Source organism: Cricetulus griseus, chromosome 10 (genome assembly GCF_003668045.3).
Source record: "Cricetulus griseus strain 17A/GY chromosome 10, alternate assembly CriGri-PICRH-1.0, whole genome shotgun sequence".
Classification (NCBI taxonomy): domain Eukaryota; kingdom Metazoa; phylum Chordata; class Mammalia; order Rodentia; family Cricetidae; genus Cricetulus; species Cricetulus griseus.
In genome coordinates, this window is record NC_048603.1 from 3,519,319 (window position 1) to 3,538,966 (window position 19,648).

Here is a 19,648-nt window from a genome sequence, read left to right on the forward strand (position 1 = left end):
CCGTGTTTCTTGGCATGTCTGTAACTTCGATTTGAAATAGATGTTATGAATTTCATACTTTTTAATTTTTGAGATTTTTAAAAATTCCACGTGTGTATGTGTGTGTAAATGTGTATGAGTGTGAGAATGTGTGAGTGTGTGTAAGTGTGTATGAGTGTATGTGTGTGTGTGAGTGTGTGTAAGTGTGTATGAGTGTATGTGTGTGTGTGAGTGTGTGTAAGTGTGTATGAGAGTGTGTATGTGTGAATGTGTATATGAGTGTGTATGTGAGTGTGTATATGTGTGTGAGTGTGTGTGTGAGAGTGTGTGTATGTGTGTGTGAGTGTATGTGTATGTGTGAGTGTGTATGAGTGTGTATGTGAGTGTGTGTGAGTGTTTATGTGAGTGTGTATGTGTGAGTGTATGTGTGTGTGAGTGTGTATGTGAGTGTGAGTATGTGTGAGTGTGTAAGTGTGTATGACTGTATGTTAGTGTGTATGTGTGTGTGTATGAGTGTGAGTATGCGTGTGAGTATGTGAATGTGTAAGTGTGTATGACTGTAGTTAGTGTGTATGTGTGTATGAGTGTATGTGTGTGAGCGTATGTATGTGTGAGTGTGTGTGTATGTATGTATGTGTGTATGGGTGAGAGAAAAAGAGAGAAGACAGAGAAAGAGAGAGTACGGAGGTCAGAAGTTGATGTCTAGAGGTTTCCCCAGTTGCTCTCCATCTTAGTTTTTGAGACAAGGTCTCTCACTTGATTTAGGTTGGCTGAGATTACAGGCATGTCCGTCCACGTCCTGTTTTTGACATGAGTTCCAGGGAACCCAACTCATCCTAGCACATGGAGCACCCTATGGCCTGAGCTATCTCCTCTAGCTGATTTCAAATGCTCCTTTTAAGAAATTTTGTGCTTGTCCTCCACTTTGGACACGCCTACGGCTCATGGGCTTGTTCTTGGGGGGGCTGTCTCCCCAATGCACGCTCTTCTGAGGATCAGCTCTGTGTATTCTGGCTGATAAGGGAAGCAGCATCCTGTGCTTCCCCGGCGATTCTTCCGTGAACTCTTTTCTCTTGCTTCTTTGGCCTTTACAGTGTCCCCATATGCACACAACTCTCCAAGTCAGCAAAGGACTCTGGAGTAACTTTCTGGAAGCACAAAGACACTTTTCTGTTTAGCGTTCTGCTGCTCCAGTTGTATCCACCTCGGGCTCAGCAAGCAGCGCTTCACCCCTTCAATTCAGGGAGAGAGCGAAGTTGTCTTTGGGACCCTCCTTCCTGCCTTGTGGTCTGGAAACACTTTTGGCTCGCCAAGTTGGGTCGCTTGTTTATTTCTCTTCCCTCATCATTGATTATTCTACTGTGCCAGTTGTCCAGTTTCTGACAACTGTTGTTTCATGATATTTTGCCCAGTTTTTTTAATTGTTTGAGATGAGAAGTTCAATCTGGTCCCTGTTACTACTCCGTTTTTGCCTTGGAGCACAACTTTGAGGGCTATTTATTCTAAGCCTGCCTTCCCTCACATCCCTGGCTTTGAGCTTTGCCTCCAATGCCACCTCTGGCTCTTCTGGAGCTTGCTCCATCTTCAATCTCTCTGTTTATTTGAATTTGGATTCCCCCACTGGGTTCTGATTTGACTCATCCTCTAGACTATTTCTGAACATCTCAGCTGAGGGATTCAGACCTGCTTAGGGACGAGGATCTTCCTTGGATTCAGCAATGCTGCCTCCTTTGTGGGGATGGAAATGAGGTTATTATCCACTTACAATTTTTTGCATTAATTTGATAGATGACACCGCAATCTCATGTTGACTTTTGTTTCTTTCACTACTGATGAGGCTGAATTTCTCCCCAACATGTCCTGTTTACAGGTCTTCTTTGATGAGCAAGCACAATTCAACTTGTGATTTTTCTATTGCCTTTTTTCTGCCTCAGACTTTTTGAACTGAAACCTCCATTTCTACTGTAGTTTAGATAGAGTCATAGGACCATTGGTCATGCCAGAATCCCAGTGTGAGCTCTCTCTAGCAAATGTGTATCTCCTTTCCTTTGAAAAACTTTGATCCCTTGAAGTCCCAAAGAGGTCTCCTCACCCTTTTACTTCAGTTCTAAATATCCAAAGTGAGACAAAGGAGAAAGCCATTTCTTATTGATTTTCTTCACATCTTTTTACCACTCAAGAGCAAGTGTCGGGAGCAATGCCTAATCGCTAAACTCAATTTCCTTTAATTAATTTTTGTACTGAAAGTATATTGGCATCTGAGTGTAAATGAAAGGGAGATGGAAATACTTCAAGTAATGAATCCAACAAATTAAGAAGACTGATAAATGAAGGACCTGGTGCCAGAACCCATTGGTTAGGACTGCTAGATGAACTGTTGACAACTGGGAGCCTGACCAGCTGTAGGCTCACAGTGGAAACTCAGGCCTAAATCTGAGGGTTTATGATATTTATAGTTGTCCACTGTTGTCTGAAGTTCCCTCTGGTGTGTTACTCACAAACATTGCCACCACCAGAACAACTGGTATTTATGGTATTCAAAGTTGTTTACTTACTTGCTTCATTTTTGTTTCCCGATGTCCCAAATACATGAAAGATTCTGCTCATGTCTATGGCACCATTCAGAACCCACCAGATCTTACCTGAAGTCTCTGGTCATCTCTACATTACACAGTGTAACTATCCCTTCATTTCATCCAGAAAGACTGTGATTTCTCCTCCCAATGTCTTTGTAATAAATGAAATGAAACTCTGTTCTGATATGACAATTAAATAACTGCCATCTTCCCAGGCTCCCTGCTGGCTTCGTATTAATGTCAATACTTGGTGATTTGTAGTTTTCCCTGGTCTAGGTAAAGGAGAACAGTTTCTTAATGATGTTTTGTATTTATATATAAATTACTTGCTGTGTTTTTGGTTAGAGCAACAAGATATGAATACAAAGCTGGCCCTTTTTGCCTTTCCAATTGGAGTCTCAGATCAAGTAGAATAGACAGTAATCAATGGATTATGTCAGCTCTCTTACTGATAAACTAGAACAGGTAATATTCTGTTATTGGCCAAGGGGAGTTTGTTAGCACTTCATCCCTGTACAGGGCTGTCTGTCCCCAACCCAGGTGGGGAAAGTGCAAGTCTTTCTCTATGGGCCCCTGACTTTAGAAAGAGAGGCAGTAGAAACAATTTGGGTAAAGCATGTTCAATTTCTTATCCTAAGTTCCCTGAGTAGATTATTCATTCTCCCCATAACATGTGGAAAATGCATAGGAGAAAACTAAATCTTTGCTCATGGTCATATCAATAGCAGAGACTATGTTTCCACTAACAACAACCGTGCTGATCTTGAGAGTTAGTCTATGGACCACAACCATTCTGCCTGCTGTTTCTTGGGGGGGTAGCAGTGAGGTTGGTGATTAATATCCTAGTTTCAAAGCTACTTGGTAGTGCTATAACCTCTGCAGCCTTAGTTTCCTTTCTTATGAAGTAGAGATATCACTATCAGCCATCTTACCTGACTCATTAGAACATTCAGTAAGATAATGCATAGGAAAGTCCATCATAGAAAAGCAAGCTATTCTTCAACGTGTTTATAGAGTGTCAATCACTGCTAAATGACAAAAATCTGCTCGGAGCAAAAGGGAACAAGTTACTCACAATCACTCCCCTATCTGAAAGCTTGTGTCCTGCCACCATGCAATGGCTGAACACATGTCCTTAGAATATCATTTAAACATATATTTTCTTTATATGCTTTTCCCCATGTTCCAGACCATTCTCTGTAATAATTACAACAGTTGCAAATAGTTTCTTTTTTACAATAGTGTGTGTGTGTGTGTGTGTGTGTGTGTGTGTGTGTGTGAATGTACATGAATGCCCATGCCTATGGTGTACTAGAAGAGGTCAGAGAACAACTTGCAAGAGGTGGTGGTATACTTACATCATGAGAGCCCTTGGTCTTGAACTCAGATCATCAGCCTTAACAGCAGGTGTCTTTACTGGCAAAAGCATCCCACCTGCCTCTGAAGTGGTTTTGATTCTCAGTTCATAGTTTGAGAGGACTATTTATGAATGTCTCATATTCAAGTTCATGTAAACTTTTCAACTTAGGTTCTGCAAAACTGTTGAGGAGTTGGCCAAGTTTGCTTCTTGGAAAGGGAGTTGTAAGAATCACAGATAGCACAGGAAGATAGGGAGTCAGGAACTTAGTTCTTCTTTTCTCTAAGGCTCCCACAGAGGGCAAGTGCCTGGATAGTTTAGAAGACATGGCTCATGGAGCTGCACTCTGCAGTGAAGTGGAGGTCAAAGCAAAGCAAAGAGATCCTTTCTCTCCCCTGTGTAGCCATACTCTCCTACATCTGTTTTGTTGTTTTTTGTTCGTCTGTTTTTTTTTGTTTGTTTGTTTGTTTTTGGGAGGGTGGGTGGGTCTCACTCTGTAGTCCAGGCTGGCCTGGAATCACTGTATAGCCCAGGCTAGCCTGAAATTCAAGGCGGTTCTCCTGCCTGAGCCTGGCATGCTGTAGGGTTGTAAGAGCCACATATGGTTCCTGCTCCCACTCCAACTCACTCTGTAGTCCAGGCCGGCTCATAACCCTCTTCTGTAGTCCAGGCTGGCTCATAACCCTCCTCTCTGCACCTGAGGTACTGGCATGTGGCAGCACAGACATTACAGTTTAGCACTCCCTCTCCCCGAGTTTGCATGGATGGTGCTTCTGACTCTGGTCCTAACCCAGGCAGGGGGAAGCTGAGCCTTGCCTTGCCCTGCTGTGCCTCTCTCCTTGTCACTGGGCCACTACTCTTTTCTGGACTCATCCCTGGGAATACTTCACAGGGATGGGCAGGGAGCCTCTTCTCGGCTGTGCTTTGGGGAATTAAATACAGTAGTTGCATTCCATTCTGGCTTCGCCTCATTAAGAGGTCTCTATAGATTAATTCCCAAGAGATCGAATCTTGTTACTTTACTGTGGCAAAGTGAAATTAGTGTAGAGTAACAAGGAGCCAGATTAATGTGACCCCAGGAAATAATCCATAAAAAACTTATGAGGCCTTTAGCAGGCTGTAAATTGGGTTTCAGACATGGCAAGGGGAGGGCAAGAATCATGTTCAAAACAGTCAGTTTGTAATGAATAGGAAGAATATTTTAGCACTTTGAAACAGAAGGAAACAGCAGAGTAAATAACTTGGGGCACCCAATGGCAATATTTTCTAACATGTGTAAATAATTGAAATTGTGATTATAATCCTAACTGAATTTTTCTTGCTTTATAGCTGCTGGGAACTGTATTGTTCATTAAACATCCCCCAATGCTAAATTAAAAAAAAGAACAAAGGGGAAGAGGGAGGCAGAAGAAAGCAATGGAAAGCGAAGAAGATCTTGTCTGGAGTGATCAGTTGTCCAGCCTGCTCTTGGTGCTGGAGGGTCAGTGGTCCTGGGCAAGCTGTTGCAAAGCTGCCAGACTGCTGGAACCCCACATCCATCCCAGGTCAGGGCAGTCATAGCAGAACCTAACAAAGCTGATAAGCAACTCACGAGGTCCAAAGAATGCTTTTCTGGGACAAACAAACTTAACTTTCGAAAGTGAGGATGAGTAGTTTGGGTGGTAATATGCTACTTAAACACACTTTCTTTTGTTTACAGTTCATATTTATTTTGTAGTAAAAGTTCAGAAGGGGGTCACATGTCTGTGCATGCAAGCATGTGTATATCACATACAGATATGTAATGAAACCATTGTCCAGAATGTTTAAGTATATACTGAATAGTTTTGTAAAAAGTAAATACTTAATAAAATGAGAAAAGAAAGAAATAATAAAACTACAAAATGCAAAAAAGATGATTTTACTTAGCAGTTTCAGGAATGGAGATGGGAAAGATCCTTGGGAGTCGTACTCTGACAGATTCCATGAGACAATGCTGGCTGTGTCAATCATCCTGAGACCTTTACAATCTGTACCTTGCTGCATCTTCTCATCCTCCTGGGGCTGCTTCTTGCAGCTTAGCTGTGTGATGTCTTTGAGGCTGATCTGCACAGAGACCACAGCTGTCCTGCTTCCTCATGGACAAGAATAGGTTTGGCAAGAAGGTCAGGAAACATCAGGCCCATTTTAAGAAAGATACAGGCAGCCTGGGGTGAGAGATGTGAACTACTGGAGACTTGAACAAATGTGTACTTATCCACACAGGACAATGACTTTGGACCAAAAGAATATTTCCACCCAAGTCTAACTCGGTGAACCAATGACTTCATTGGGTTCCAGTATGGAATCATGGGTAAGGGTCAGTTATAGCAGCTTTGTACAGTCCAATCATCAAAACAACCCAACCCCAGAAAGGATAACACCCTTCAGTTAACCTTCCATTGTCTATGTGTCTCTAGTACTTTCCAAGAAGCAGGAAGTGGGCTAGAATTACATACAGCCAGAAGAGGGCAGAGGAGGGAGGGGCTAGCTGGAGAGTCCGTGACAGACCCATTGATCTTCCCTACCTCTTCTTTCCATGAGAGAAAGTCAACAGGCCCCAGCTTATTGAAGGTCTCTGGAGGGTAATCACAGCTGCGCTGATTAGGATGATAATGGCTGGTATGCTGGGACAGAGTTCATAACTGGAGAGAGTATGTAACTATATATGTAACTATATGTATGTAACTATAAAGTCAGAAGGTTGCAGTACATGGAGGCTCAAAGGCAGGAGATAAAAAAACTTAGCCCTCTAGGCTGCTTGGAGCCAGGGTTAACTCTAACTAGGACCTATGATGCCATCTGTCAATTGTATAAGAGGTATCGGAGGCAGAGAGTGAGAATCAAATTTCTTTGTCTAAAGGCACTGAAAAGCTCAGGCTGTCTTCCCAACCCTGCCTGACTGGCTGGGTAGTATTTTGAGCTTAAGCAAGAATTTATATGTCCCCTATATAATCCTCAGATTACTGTACTAGTGGAATGCAATTTAACATAATTCCAACCTTTGAAGGCAAATATCTCTAAAAGTACCCAGGACATTGAATAGGTGAATATAGCTAATGCAATTCTGAAAAATAAGAGTCATGAGGGGGTTCTTCTCACAGAACATAGCTATATACTATGTAAAGGGCATTTAGACAGGTAGACAGAAAATAGATCATATTAGGAAAATAGGAAAATTAGCTCCTTTTGTTATCTATAGGAAAACTGACTGTATGGCAATGCAGATGACACCAGGGACAAGGGAAGGAGGGCTAGTTTTATTTAAGGATCACTGGAGAAAAAATAATTTGTCATTTAAAAAGAGTTATTGAAATTCTCAACACTTATCATGTAGTAAAGTTTCTTAAAAAAATGTGTGTGCCAGTGTGTATATTGAATTAAACTGTGTCCTTAGGAACTTTGCACACATACATATGATTTTAACTTTTAATGCTTTAATGTCAGTTAATTTTAACCGATAACATATATGTTTATGGTATGTAGCGTGCTGTCATTATGTAGTTGGATATCAAATGCACCAACTCAGACACTTCCTTGTACTAAGAACATCTACTGATTTACCCTCCTTATTCTCCATGCGTAGAATTCACTGTTACTACAATACTCACTGTGCTGTAAGTAAAATGGTTCTCTTGAACGGACGCCTTGTTGGATGGAAATTTTATATTCTTAATTTTGGTGGCTAATTTGTACAAGAAAGTGTTTAAGGTAACAGTTGGTTTGATGAAGATATTTTCCCGTAGTAGGCATCAAACATTTCACAGGGCAGCAATTATTGAAAAGGGATACCAATAGCTCACTGGAGAGCAAGGTATGAAAATTGAATGTGTATAAAACATGGAGGAGAGGTCCAATGGACCAGGGGACCTGGCTCAGCCTTCCTCAGGGTGAGCAAGAACAAATGTGGAAGGCTTTTGTGTGGCCTGGTCTCAGAAATCATTTCGCGTCACTTGTGATGTGAATAATTGGTCATTTGGTCACAAAGACCTGGCCAGGCTTAAAAGAAGGAGGCATGGTCATGTCTCTTTTTGGGAAACAGGCAAGATTCTAGGGTAGCTTGTGAGATGGAAGGTGTCGCCATCCTAATTAAACAAGTGGGAGACTGGGACATCCAATGCTCTTTGTCTGGGAGTTGTCTGAACTCTGCTTCTTAGATTGTTTGCATTGTGTTTTACACTTGTGCCTCTCTCAGCTGTCACCTTTGCTGTTCTAGCTTTAGCTTGGGACAAAGTTCTTGGACACCGATTGCAGTATTATATTGTGAGGTCTCTTAGGGAAAAATGCCACATGCGATTTCCACCAGCGTAAAAGTGATTTTGGACCTAATCTCAAGCAAATGGTGTAAGAACTCACATGGAAAAGACGAAGAACATTGGGGTTTTGATAGTTTTAGGTAATACAAATTTGAGGAGTTGTAAAAGTAATTTTGAACATGCCACAGAGCCACATTTGCAGTCTTCCAGAAATTTCTAGATGTGGAGTGGCCACAAGAATTTTTGAGGTTTCTCCACATTGTTTTAGGGCTTCAAGACCAGCCCCACTCCACAAAATCTAAATCATGGTCCTGTTAAATTCATGGCCTGGGACTCTTGTATCGAAAGTTCTGTGACATCAGCCTCAAGAAATCCCCTTTGTTCTCTCTAGCAGGACTTCACTCCCCTATCTCACGTCACCCAGCCAGCTAACTGTAGGTTTGCTATGTTCTGGGGTCCTGGGGTAACATCACACAGTAAACTGGCCAGCAGCCTGGTTTTACACAGCCCGCAGAAACCGACAACTTCTAATGTCTACCCTGTATCACGAGAATCAGCTATCCCATGTCATGTCTCCAGTCAATTTGAAAGAGTACAACTTTGGCAAAAATGTATGGAAAGTAAGAACTTTCCTTCCCATGTAATCATAGCAAGTGTATCTTATCGAAAGCAACTGTTTCCTTATCAGAAATGAATATGTAAAAGTTATCTTCTCAGTGGGATCCTGGTGGCTTCACACAGACTATCTTATGGCTTGTGATATCCATGACTTAATTAGATTTTGAAAGAGGCCATTCGGATTAAGGTCAGAAAATGCTCACACCAAATAATACCACCTAGTCTCCAAATCCTAATGCAAATAAATAATGTCAATACAGGAAATTTAGAGAAGGCAGAGGCTTTTAGCCATATTTGTTCACTCACCAAGATATTTAAATAAGAGCCTCTTAGATAATGCAAAAAGGGTGTATGCATGTCTAGGTGGACGCTAAGTACAATGTCTTGAGCTATGGTGTCTACCCGCACAGGTGATCAACAGTTTTATTGAATAACAAGAAAGAAATAAGTTAAGGATTTAGGATGAGTTTAAAAAGTGAAGCTAGAAGAAATTTTGTGGCACCATACATGTCTTGACAATGAGACCTTGTTGTATTAAGCCACAAGTCTTCACTGCCAGTGGCTTATAACTTTTCCTGGGAGCCCTGGATTTTCCTACAAGGTCATTGGCATTTTAGGGTCAAGAGCTATTTGGAAAAGCTTTGCTTTGGTTCTTTACATGGAGCACAACAACGACTTCTGAAAGGATCACAACTTGGGCTTGTGGTAGAATACTTATTTTTATTTATTTATTTATTTATTTATTTATTTATTTAGTGTGTGGTTGATGACCCCTGCAGAACACTGTGGCTCATTCTTTACACATCTGATGTGCTTTGCAGTTATGGGATGGCAGTCTAGGTAGGCTTAGCAGGTGCGTTTTGGACTAAAGGAAGGAAGCTGGTGAGATTGTGTCTCAGCTCCTTCTCTGTGTGCAACTGCAATTGCAAGAATAATAAATGTGATGCAAAACGTCCTTACAGAGTGCTTCCCCAAGGCACTCGGGACACTTTGAAGATATTAATTAATGCACATTAAAGTCCTACGGGATAGGAAGGGGGCAAGGATTATTAACTTGTTTTATAGGGGAAATGAAGCAAGAGAGCTTTAATAAACTCCCTGTATCAAGCAGGAATTACGGAGGAGAATAAAGTGTGAAATCCCAAGCCCCCTTTTCTCAGGGCCCTGCTTAAGGGAGCGCAGTCAGATTGGACCTGAACTGCAGCCTCAAGTATGTTTCAGCCAGCCTTGTTTCTGCTTCTGCTTTCTTATCTTGGCCCCGAGAACAGGTGTTCCAAGCCGTTTTTACGTGGTTCAGCCAAGCCCTCTGCTTCCCTCCTCTCAACAGATGAAATTACCTCCTGTTTCACAGAGATCCTTGAAGCCATATACGGTGAACTCTCAACCTCCCGTTGCTCTGATTCAAGATTTATTTTTATCTTCACCCGTGTTCGGCTTGTTCCTTGTCCTTGTTTCAGAATCTTATCTCCTTTAAGAGTTGAGTCTGTCTACCCATCTTTGGCATTGTATGCCTTAAAACCCTCTGGCGGGGGCAAGGGGACTTTCCACTGCCTGCCACCCCCATCCCTCCTATCTTTAATCTCTCTCCCTTTCCCAAAGCTCTTTCCCATCAGGCTAAAATTGGTCTGAAAATTCTCCTTCCCTAAAAATACTTTTTTCTTGGCCTGCTTTTTCTTTTGTGCAACATCCCCGTGTCTCTCTTCCTGTGATTGCTAAATCTCTAAAAAGGGCAGCCTGTGTCCAGCTCCTCTAGGCTCTTTGCAAAGATCATCTGGGCTGTTCTTGTTTGCCCGAGAGAGAGCCGGAGCTTGGACCCAAACTGCCTAGGTTCAAACCCAATTCTGACAAGACTGGCTTTGTCAGTCATCCGCTATGCCCGCAAACAGAGTGATGGCTAGTGCCTCCGTTTCTCCACACGTGGATTTACACCTTTCCAATTTGTAGCATCTCTGCTTGGAGAGAGGTTGCCCTCTGTTTTGTTTTCAGATTTGATTGCATGCCCGAGATTATGATTTGTCTTTTTCCATACAATTCTGTCGAGCTTGGGCATTGCTTGAGGAATGGCTTGCATTTTGGAAATTCAGATTTTTTTTTTTTTAACATTCTAACAGGAGGTGAAATAAACAGAGTAACCGCTGTAGCAATGTGAAGCAATGTGAAAAATACATGTTTGCATTGTGGCCTGGCTGCCTCTCATAACTTTTTAGTTACTATCTTGTGCCCACAAGATAGGATGATTGCTTGGGCCTTTGGAGAAGCAACTTTTGCTAGACTTGAAGTCAGAATAAAGCAATAATTAATTTTTCAGTTACTTGGAGATCTTTCAGCATTTCTTTTCTGTATTTGCTTGAAAAACAACTGATTGAGTGCATAACAGAAGTCTTGATGTATAATGGAGATCCACTGTTGGATGGTAAGGAAATTGTTGGGTCCCCTGGAAGAGAAGACTGAGCCAGAGGCTCCTTAGGTTAAAAGTGAAATCTGATACCATTTGTAAAGAGACATTGTCAATTCATTTCTCAAACAAACATCGGGGGAACTCCTTTAAAAATTTTATTAGCATTTTTTCCTTTGACATACCAACCACAATTTACCTCCCCCCTCTCCTTCCCTCCCCCTCCCGACTCCCACCTTCCCCCTCCCCATTCATCCACTCCTCCTCCATCTCCATTCCGAAAGGGACAGGCCTCACATGGGCTTGAACACAACATGGCACATCAAGTTGAGATAGGAATGAGCTCCTCCCCTGTGTATAAAGATGGGCAGGGTGACCCAGCATTGGCAACAGATTCCCAAAAGCCATCTAAGTACCAGGGACAGTCACTGCTAGGAGCTTTACAGACCAAGCTACACAACTGTTACACACATGCAGGGGGCCTAGGTCAGTCCCATGCAGGCTCCGCAACTGTTGGTCCAGAGTCCATGTGCTCCCATGAGCTCAGGTCATCTCTCTTTCTGTGGGTTTCACTGTTATTACCTTGACCCCCTTGGCTAGTACAGTCCCCTCTTCCTTTCTTCAGGAGGACTCCCAGAGCTCGAGCCAGTGCTTGGCTGTGGATCTCTGGATCTGCTTCCATCAGTTACTGGATAAAGGCTCTGTGATGACAATTAGGATAGTCACCAATCTGATTATAGTATATGGCCAGTTCAGGCACCCTCTCCACTATTGCTAGGGGTCTTAGCTGAGGTCATCTTTGTGGATTCCTGGGACTTTCCTAAGTTTCTCCTTAGCCCTCTCTTCCACCCCCAAACTGTGTCCTGCACCCAGCCTGCCTGACTGCTCCCTCAAGTTCCCATTCCCCCCTTCCCCTATCTTTGTCCCCAATTTACCCAGGAGTTCTCTTCTATTTCCCCTTCCCAGGGAAATCCATGCATAACTTTTTGGGCCCTCTTTGTTATCTAGCCTCTCTGGGGCTAGCCTTGAACACATTGGCCCAGTAGACTACTTCCTGAATATAACAGTAGTAGCACACTGAAATTGACAACTAATAAATGGGACCTCCTGAAACTGAAAAGCTTTCAGTAAGGCAAAGGACACAGTCAATAAGACAAAACAGCCTACAGAATGGGAAAAGATCTTCACTAACCCTACATCTGACGGTGGGCTGAACTCCAAAATATATAAAGAACTCATGAAACTAGGTACCAAAGAATCAAATAATCCAATTAAAGAATGGGGTACACATCTAAATAGAGAATTCTCAATAGAACAATCTCAAATGGCCAAAATACACCTAAAGAATTGTTCAATATCCTTCGTTGTCAGGGAAATGCAAACCAAAACAACTCCGAGGAACCACCTTACACCTGTCAGAATGGCTAAGATAAAAAACACTGATGACAGCTTATATTGGGGAGAATATAAGCTTTGGAAATCAATATGGTGGTTTTCCAGAAAAATGAGAATCAAATCTACCTTAAGACCCAGCTGTACCAATCTTGGGCATATACTCACAAGGATACTAGCTCAGTTGTGTTAATAGCAGCATTATTTGTAATAGCCAGAACCTGGAAACAATCTCAATGCCCCTCAACCAATGAATGGATAAGGAAAATGTGGTACATTTACACATTGGATTAAATCGTAAAAAAACAAGGATCAAAATGAAATTTGCAGGCAAATGAATTTAACTAGAAAAAGCAATTCTGAGTGAGGGGAACTCCTTCTAAACTAGGCATTGGGAAGGAAGCCCTGTTCCCAATAGAGGCATATATCTATCACGTAAAGCAGTCAGTGAGAAGGTAAGCCAGAGGAAAGGACAATATAATATAAGTAGACCACCTCTTGGTCAAAGGTTAAATAACACTGGCTCAATTGGTAAAGAGCTTACACTTAAGTTTGATCCTCAGAACCTGCATTAAAAAGCTGGGCATGGGCAAGCATTTGCAATCCCAGGGTTGGGAAAGTGGAGACACGTGGATCTTGCTGAGCAGCCTAGCCTACCTGGCAAGCCACAGGATAATGAGAGGTCCATTTTAACAATAAGGTGGTTAACATCTGAGGAATAACACGTGAGATTGACCTCTGCCCTCCACACACACGGGGATAAAGGTACATGAGTAACTCCGCATACACACACACAGACAAACAGACACAGACACAGACGCGCGCACACACACACACACACACACACACACACACACACACACACACACACGCACACCATTGAAAAATTATCAGTGACCACAAACATGAGAGTGAGAAGTAAAGAAACAAACCAAGAATCCAAAGTCAAAAATGAAAGGGTCTGGCTGAGAATGGAGAATGTAACCATGCCTTACAAAGTCTTGGGGGAAATGACTGTAAAATAGTCGTTGTGTAGGTCTCAGTGACCTTGACTTGAGTGCTACAGACTCAAGAGTCCAGCATGTCTTCAAAGGTCTTTTCAGTTCCAAGAGTCAGTCCACGTCTCTCGCGTGCCACGTTCTTACATTGCAGATTGCACTCTGCAGCTAGATTTGTGTCACCCTTCTTCTTATGCCTTACTGAGGGTCCTGGAGACCAATTGGAAGTCTGGCCTCTAGACAGACCTTGCAGACAGAGGTGATGCTCCAGGCTGTGTTGCCTTTGTGGGCAACCTAGCTTTCACCCTGCTGTGGCCTTTTCTCTGTGGATGGGGAAAACTCTCCCAGTCTGAGGCGCTCACCTTTGTCAAAAGGATTTTTCTCAATGAACTCGGCAGTTTTATGAAGAGCGAGGCAGCGTTTATAAAGGAACAAAGAGCCACTTCTTCACCAGTAATACAGGGTGTGGAGCAACTTTATAATGCTTGGCAAATGTTTTTAAACATGGCACTGGGAAGGAAGGAGAGGAACAACTTCTGAGATCATTGTTTCTTTCTGTGCAGTTGCTGCATTTGCTCCTCTGGAAGCCAGATTTAAACTCAAAGCAGAGAAGAGCGTCTTACGCACCCCGAGTTCCCTTCATCTTCACGTGTGTTACACACGACGGTGCAGTGGGGCAGAGACAGGGGGTGTGATTGTCCCCCTCCCTTCAGATATGGAAACTGATGACCAAAGGGTTAAACACCATGAAACTGACGACACAACAAACTAGACAACTTTAATTGTAGGTTTAACCTATCCTGGTCTAGGGCACACTTTTCTCACGGCACTAATACATTTATGTACCCTTGTTCTTTAGAACTTTTGGGACAAAGATGTTATAGTTTCACTGACATGGACTATACAACAGATACTATAAATGTGCCTCTGAGGGAAATTTTCCAAGTGAACAAGTCGTTGAATTGGCTTCCAGATTAAGACATAAAGTACCAATTTACCTCCTCAAAAATCCCCTCATGTTCCTACAGAGGCATGACCCCCTACTAGGGGAACTATAAGTATCTTAACTTGTATTGCCACATGACTTTGGCCTCTTCTTCTATACAGACAGACTTCTGTAATCTTGTTTCTGGATGCTTCTTATACTTATAATGTTAATTCAGAGTTTGCATCCAATCAGAGAATTTTCATTGTTGTATAGCATTTTAGGATGTGAAATTCATTAAAAATATTATGAATAGTCAGGGTTGTTCATTTTTCATTTTTCTTTTCTTTTTAATTAACTAATTTTACATCTTGGTTGCAGTTTTCCCTCCCCCCTCTCTTCCCAGCCCCGCCTCTTCCTCTGTTCCTACTTCGCAATTTATTCCTCCTCCATTTGTGTTCAGAAGAGGGCAGGCATCCCATGATACGGCCACAGAACATGGCGTATCAAGTTGCAGAAATACTGAGCACCTCCCCTTGATTGTTCATTCTTACTACTGTCAAGTATTCTAGGCTTTGAAATTCATTCATAATGCTGCTTATAGTTGGTGATTTTCCAATACTCATTGCTGTGTTTTATTCCAGGGTGGGGGTTATGTATCATTCATTCACCCTTCAGTTCTTGAAGTATCCACAAGTTTCCTGGCATTTGTGATAGAATGACAAGTCTCCAAAGATGCCCTCTTTCTAATTATATGTGTTACCTTAGGAGGCAAAGGAGATTTTTAAAGACATGATTAAATGGAGGATCATTAAAATGGGGACATTTCCTGCATTTCCCCCATAAATAGCTACGGGAGAAAGGCAAGGTAGCCAAGCTCAGAGAAGGGGGTGTGATGGAAGCAAGAGGCAATTGTGATGTGCCTTGTGTCCAGAAATGGCAAGGACACCGATCTACTCTTGGCTTCTCCAGGGGGACAGAGGTTCTCCTGACTCATGAAGTTTTTACCCAGCAGGATCCTTTTACAGTACAGAACTAAAAACTAAGAAAATCTGTCTGTGTTTCTTTAATCCACGAAGGTCATCATCACACCATCAAGGGGAAACCGATACAACATGCTTACGGGAAGGGCCCCATGGAAAAATCCTAGCACATGTTTTGGTATCAAACAACCATATCCGCAGAGGGAGAAGGCTGAGTCACAGGGAGTGAGTATTTCAGCTGCAGGTGATAATGCCAAATAAGTTTCCAGCGTGGGAGCACTTAGATGCCCTCCCATGGGAAGGAATGAGAATTCTGACTCTTCACGTGTTTGTCAACATTTGAAGTCTGTCTCGGTCAGAAATTCAGTGATTATCTAGTGGTATCATTCTGTGGTTTCAACTTGTATTTTCCTCATGCTGACTCACTTGGCTAGGCGCTCTTTGAAATATTTATTGGACATCTGAATATCCAGATTCGAGTGTTTAGCACCTCCTTTCCTTCTGCTGGCCAGCGACCTGTCCCAATTGTTCTGGCTATAGAATTCTGCTTAGATGTAGTCTCCTGAAACTGTATCCTGTACATCAAAGTTGGCTGTCTCTGTTATCATCATTTTCCTAGCTCTTCAATTGCCCAGAGGGAAACACTCCATAAACTGACTCAGTCTTCGATGTGAGTCATTGTAAGATGTTTGCAACTGCCATTTTTCAGAACTGTGAAAATTTAAAGGATGATTTTTAATCTAACTTAATGGGAGTACCCAACTACTTTCTGATAGATTTAAGTCCCATCTCCCAGTGTGAAATCCACACCAGGCACTATCCACACAGGTCATCAACTGAGCGGTGAACCTACTACTACTATTTTGCTCAATGCACACAGTATTCAAAAGACTCCTAATCCCTTGTTACACCCATAGAATAATGTATCACTCAGTTCCCATCAGAGTATTGCAGTGGGTGGTGATTAACACAGAGATCCATAACTGGTCCAGGGCCAGTGAACAAGAGATTACCGAGTGCTCAGGCCTAATGGAACATATTCACCACATCCCTTGCCAAGGCTCGGGGATCATTGCAAAGAAAGGGCAGAAAGAATGTGAGAGCTGGCGGTAGTGGATAACTACCAGGAAACAAGGTCTTGAGGAAACAGCAGAGCAACTGCACAGATGAACTCATAGACACTGGCAGAACGCACGAAGCCAATCAAGCCCATACCAGGTAAAAACCCAGCATGAAGAGAGGAATTGAGGATGAGTTCCATCTGTGACCAAGGGACTATTGGCTTTTGCTAGCTGCTGGGAGAGGGAGAGCCAATTTTCTCTGAGAGCCAGGCCCCTAGAGAATGCCACCCAACCAAAACTTTGTTGGTAGCACGAATTCCTGATGTAGGGGTGATTTGTAAGATTTACTCCTAAGTATTTCATTTTTCTAATTGTTGATTGCAAATGCTATTTTAAACAGCTTGCTTTCTAATTTTATATTGTTAATCTATAGAAATAATGTGGAAACTCACTTATTTCCTTTAGGATATTTTAAAAATGTATGGATTGAGATTTTTCTATTTATAGTGTTTTCATATTTAAACAGGAAGTTTAGTTTGTATCTCATCATTGGATAGGACCAATTTTAATTCTTCCTTTCCAGTTTATAAGTTTAGTTTGCTCCTTTCTCAATACCCTAATGGTTAAAGACCTGCAGCATAGTATCAACAGAAGTAGCGAGATGAAAATCCTGTCTTGTTTCTGATCTAAGTAGAGAAGCAGCTTGTCTCTTGGTATGTTAAATATGACATCATCTCTAGAATTGCAGAAGACACCCTGTGAGCCTGATGAAATTCCTTATGTTCTGATTTCCTGAGATTTTTTTCTGTTAGTTCATGAATGGATGTTAAATTTAGATGGTAGATTTCTTTTTTACCGTTTTCATTTGCTTTTATCATCAGAGTGATGCTAGTCCCACAAAATGTATTGGAAAAACATTCCTTCTAGTTAAGGTGACATTCTGCCCTCTCTGATTTAAGCATTGTGAGATCAAGCTTGGGACACTTTACCAGTAAAACCATATGGACCTGGAAATTGGGTTTTGGAAACTTGTCCCTTCCCTATAAGTTAAAACACTATATATATATATATATATATATATATATATATATATATATATATCCTTATCATAATATGCTACCACAATGGCCATTGTGCTTCTAATGGTACCTCTCTGTCTCTCCATTGACCTTTTGAACCTTTGCTCAGTCTTTTTAGAAACTGTTCATCTTCGTAGAGATTTATACACCTTACTGATCTTGAACTCAGTTATTTTCCACACCAGATTTCTATTTTCAGTGTCATTAACACCTTGTTGATATTTTCCCACTTAGATTTACCTTTTCTTCTCATGCTCTTATGTGGAAGTCTGCACTGTTTATTCACGATCTTTTCTTCCTAGCTTGTCATTTCATGCCATAAGATTTCCCTAAGCACTGTTCCAGCAAACTTTGATATGTTGTAGTTTCCTTTTTTTCAGCTTTTAAATGCTTCAGACATTTACATATCATGTTATAGTTCTGTATGATGTAAGATGTCCTTCTGTATGCTGTGACTATGTGTTTTTCTTATTGGTGGATGAATAAAGCTGTTTCAGCCAATGGTCAAGCAGAATGTACCTAGGTGGGAATTCCAAACAGAAAGAGAGAGAGAGAGAGAGAGAGAGAGAGAGAGAGAGAGAGAGAGAGAGAGAGAAGTGGGGATTGAGCAGACACCATGTAGCCGCCAGGGAAGCAAGATGCCAGAGCATCACTGGTAAGCTACAACCATGAATCTGGTGATACACAGATTAATAGAGATAGGATAATATTTTAAGAGAGAGCTAGCCAGGAGCCACTGGCCAAACAATTGGAACTGATATCAAGCCTCAGAGTGGTTATTTCATTAAGTAGCTGCAGGGACCCAGGGGGAGGAGAGAAACCGGTTCTCTGGGACTAGAAAGGACGGAGAACATCCCCTCCCTCTACATCTGTAATTAAATTATGAATTCAATTCAATTCTCCTGAAGGACATACTTTGTGTTATTGACAAGCTCATGATTTTGTTTTGTAATCAAGGGTGTTATTATTTGTCTGGATGAATACCACATGCAATTTGAAATTGTTTTTTTTCTGCTTCCATTTTGGTGTCGTTTGGCTCCATATCCTTGATGGTTCTCTGTCTCCTGAGAGAGGACCATCACTATGGTCTCCAAATGTAGTTGTGGGCCCCACTATTTCACAGTTTTGTTTTGTCATTTTCTGCTTTATGTTTCTCACAGCTCTGTAAGGTAAACACGTGTTTATTACCATTAACTGTTCTTGGTGAGTTAACCCTCGTCTTTCTTCATGTGTGTAGCTTAATTTTTCATCTGGGTAAGGAATTGGGAAGCAAGACTAGCACATCATGAATTCTTTATCCTATACTTAGTCTTGATTAGTTTGTTTTCTACATAGCTAACGTACAATGTTCTTGGTTCTTCATGCTAATTGGCTGACACCACCCACTCATGTCTTCATGGTTATTGACTGACACCACCTAATTGCTCAGGTCTTTATGCTAATTGGCTGACATCCACACTTGGTCCTGTCTTCAGGAGGAGAAGTTAGAGGAGATGACCACTGAAGATCAGTCAAGCTAGAAACTCACTAGATCAGATGGTGCTTCTTCTCTTCCACTCTGCAGTGGGAATCACCTATTCTGAAGGGCTTGACTTTGGTTTGTGACTGCTGAGTGGGTGAAGACATTGCTCCCATAGAATTCATTGCCGCTTGAGTTTGCTCTTATCTACCTTTTGGAAGATCAGCACATTTTCCAGGAGATTGGGAATCTCTGTCTTTGATACAAGAAACTGAGGAAGATTCGTAAAGGCAAGAGGATTCTTCTGACAGTGAGGGATACTGAATCTTTTTTTCTGTTTATTTAATTTTTGCAAAATTATAATTTCACATGTCAATCCCTTCTCCCTCCCAACCCCCACCAGCCTCCTTCCCCCTCCCCCCTCCTCTCCCCATGGAGGGTAGGGCCCTCCATGGGGGGCTCCCCAAATTCCACAACATCATCCTGGGCCCAGGCCCTCCCCAATGTGTTCAGGCCAAGAGAGCATCCCTTCATGTGGGATGGGCTCTCAAA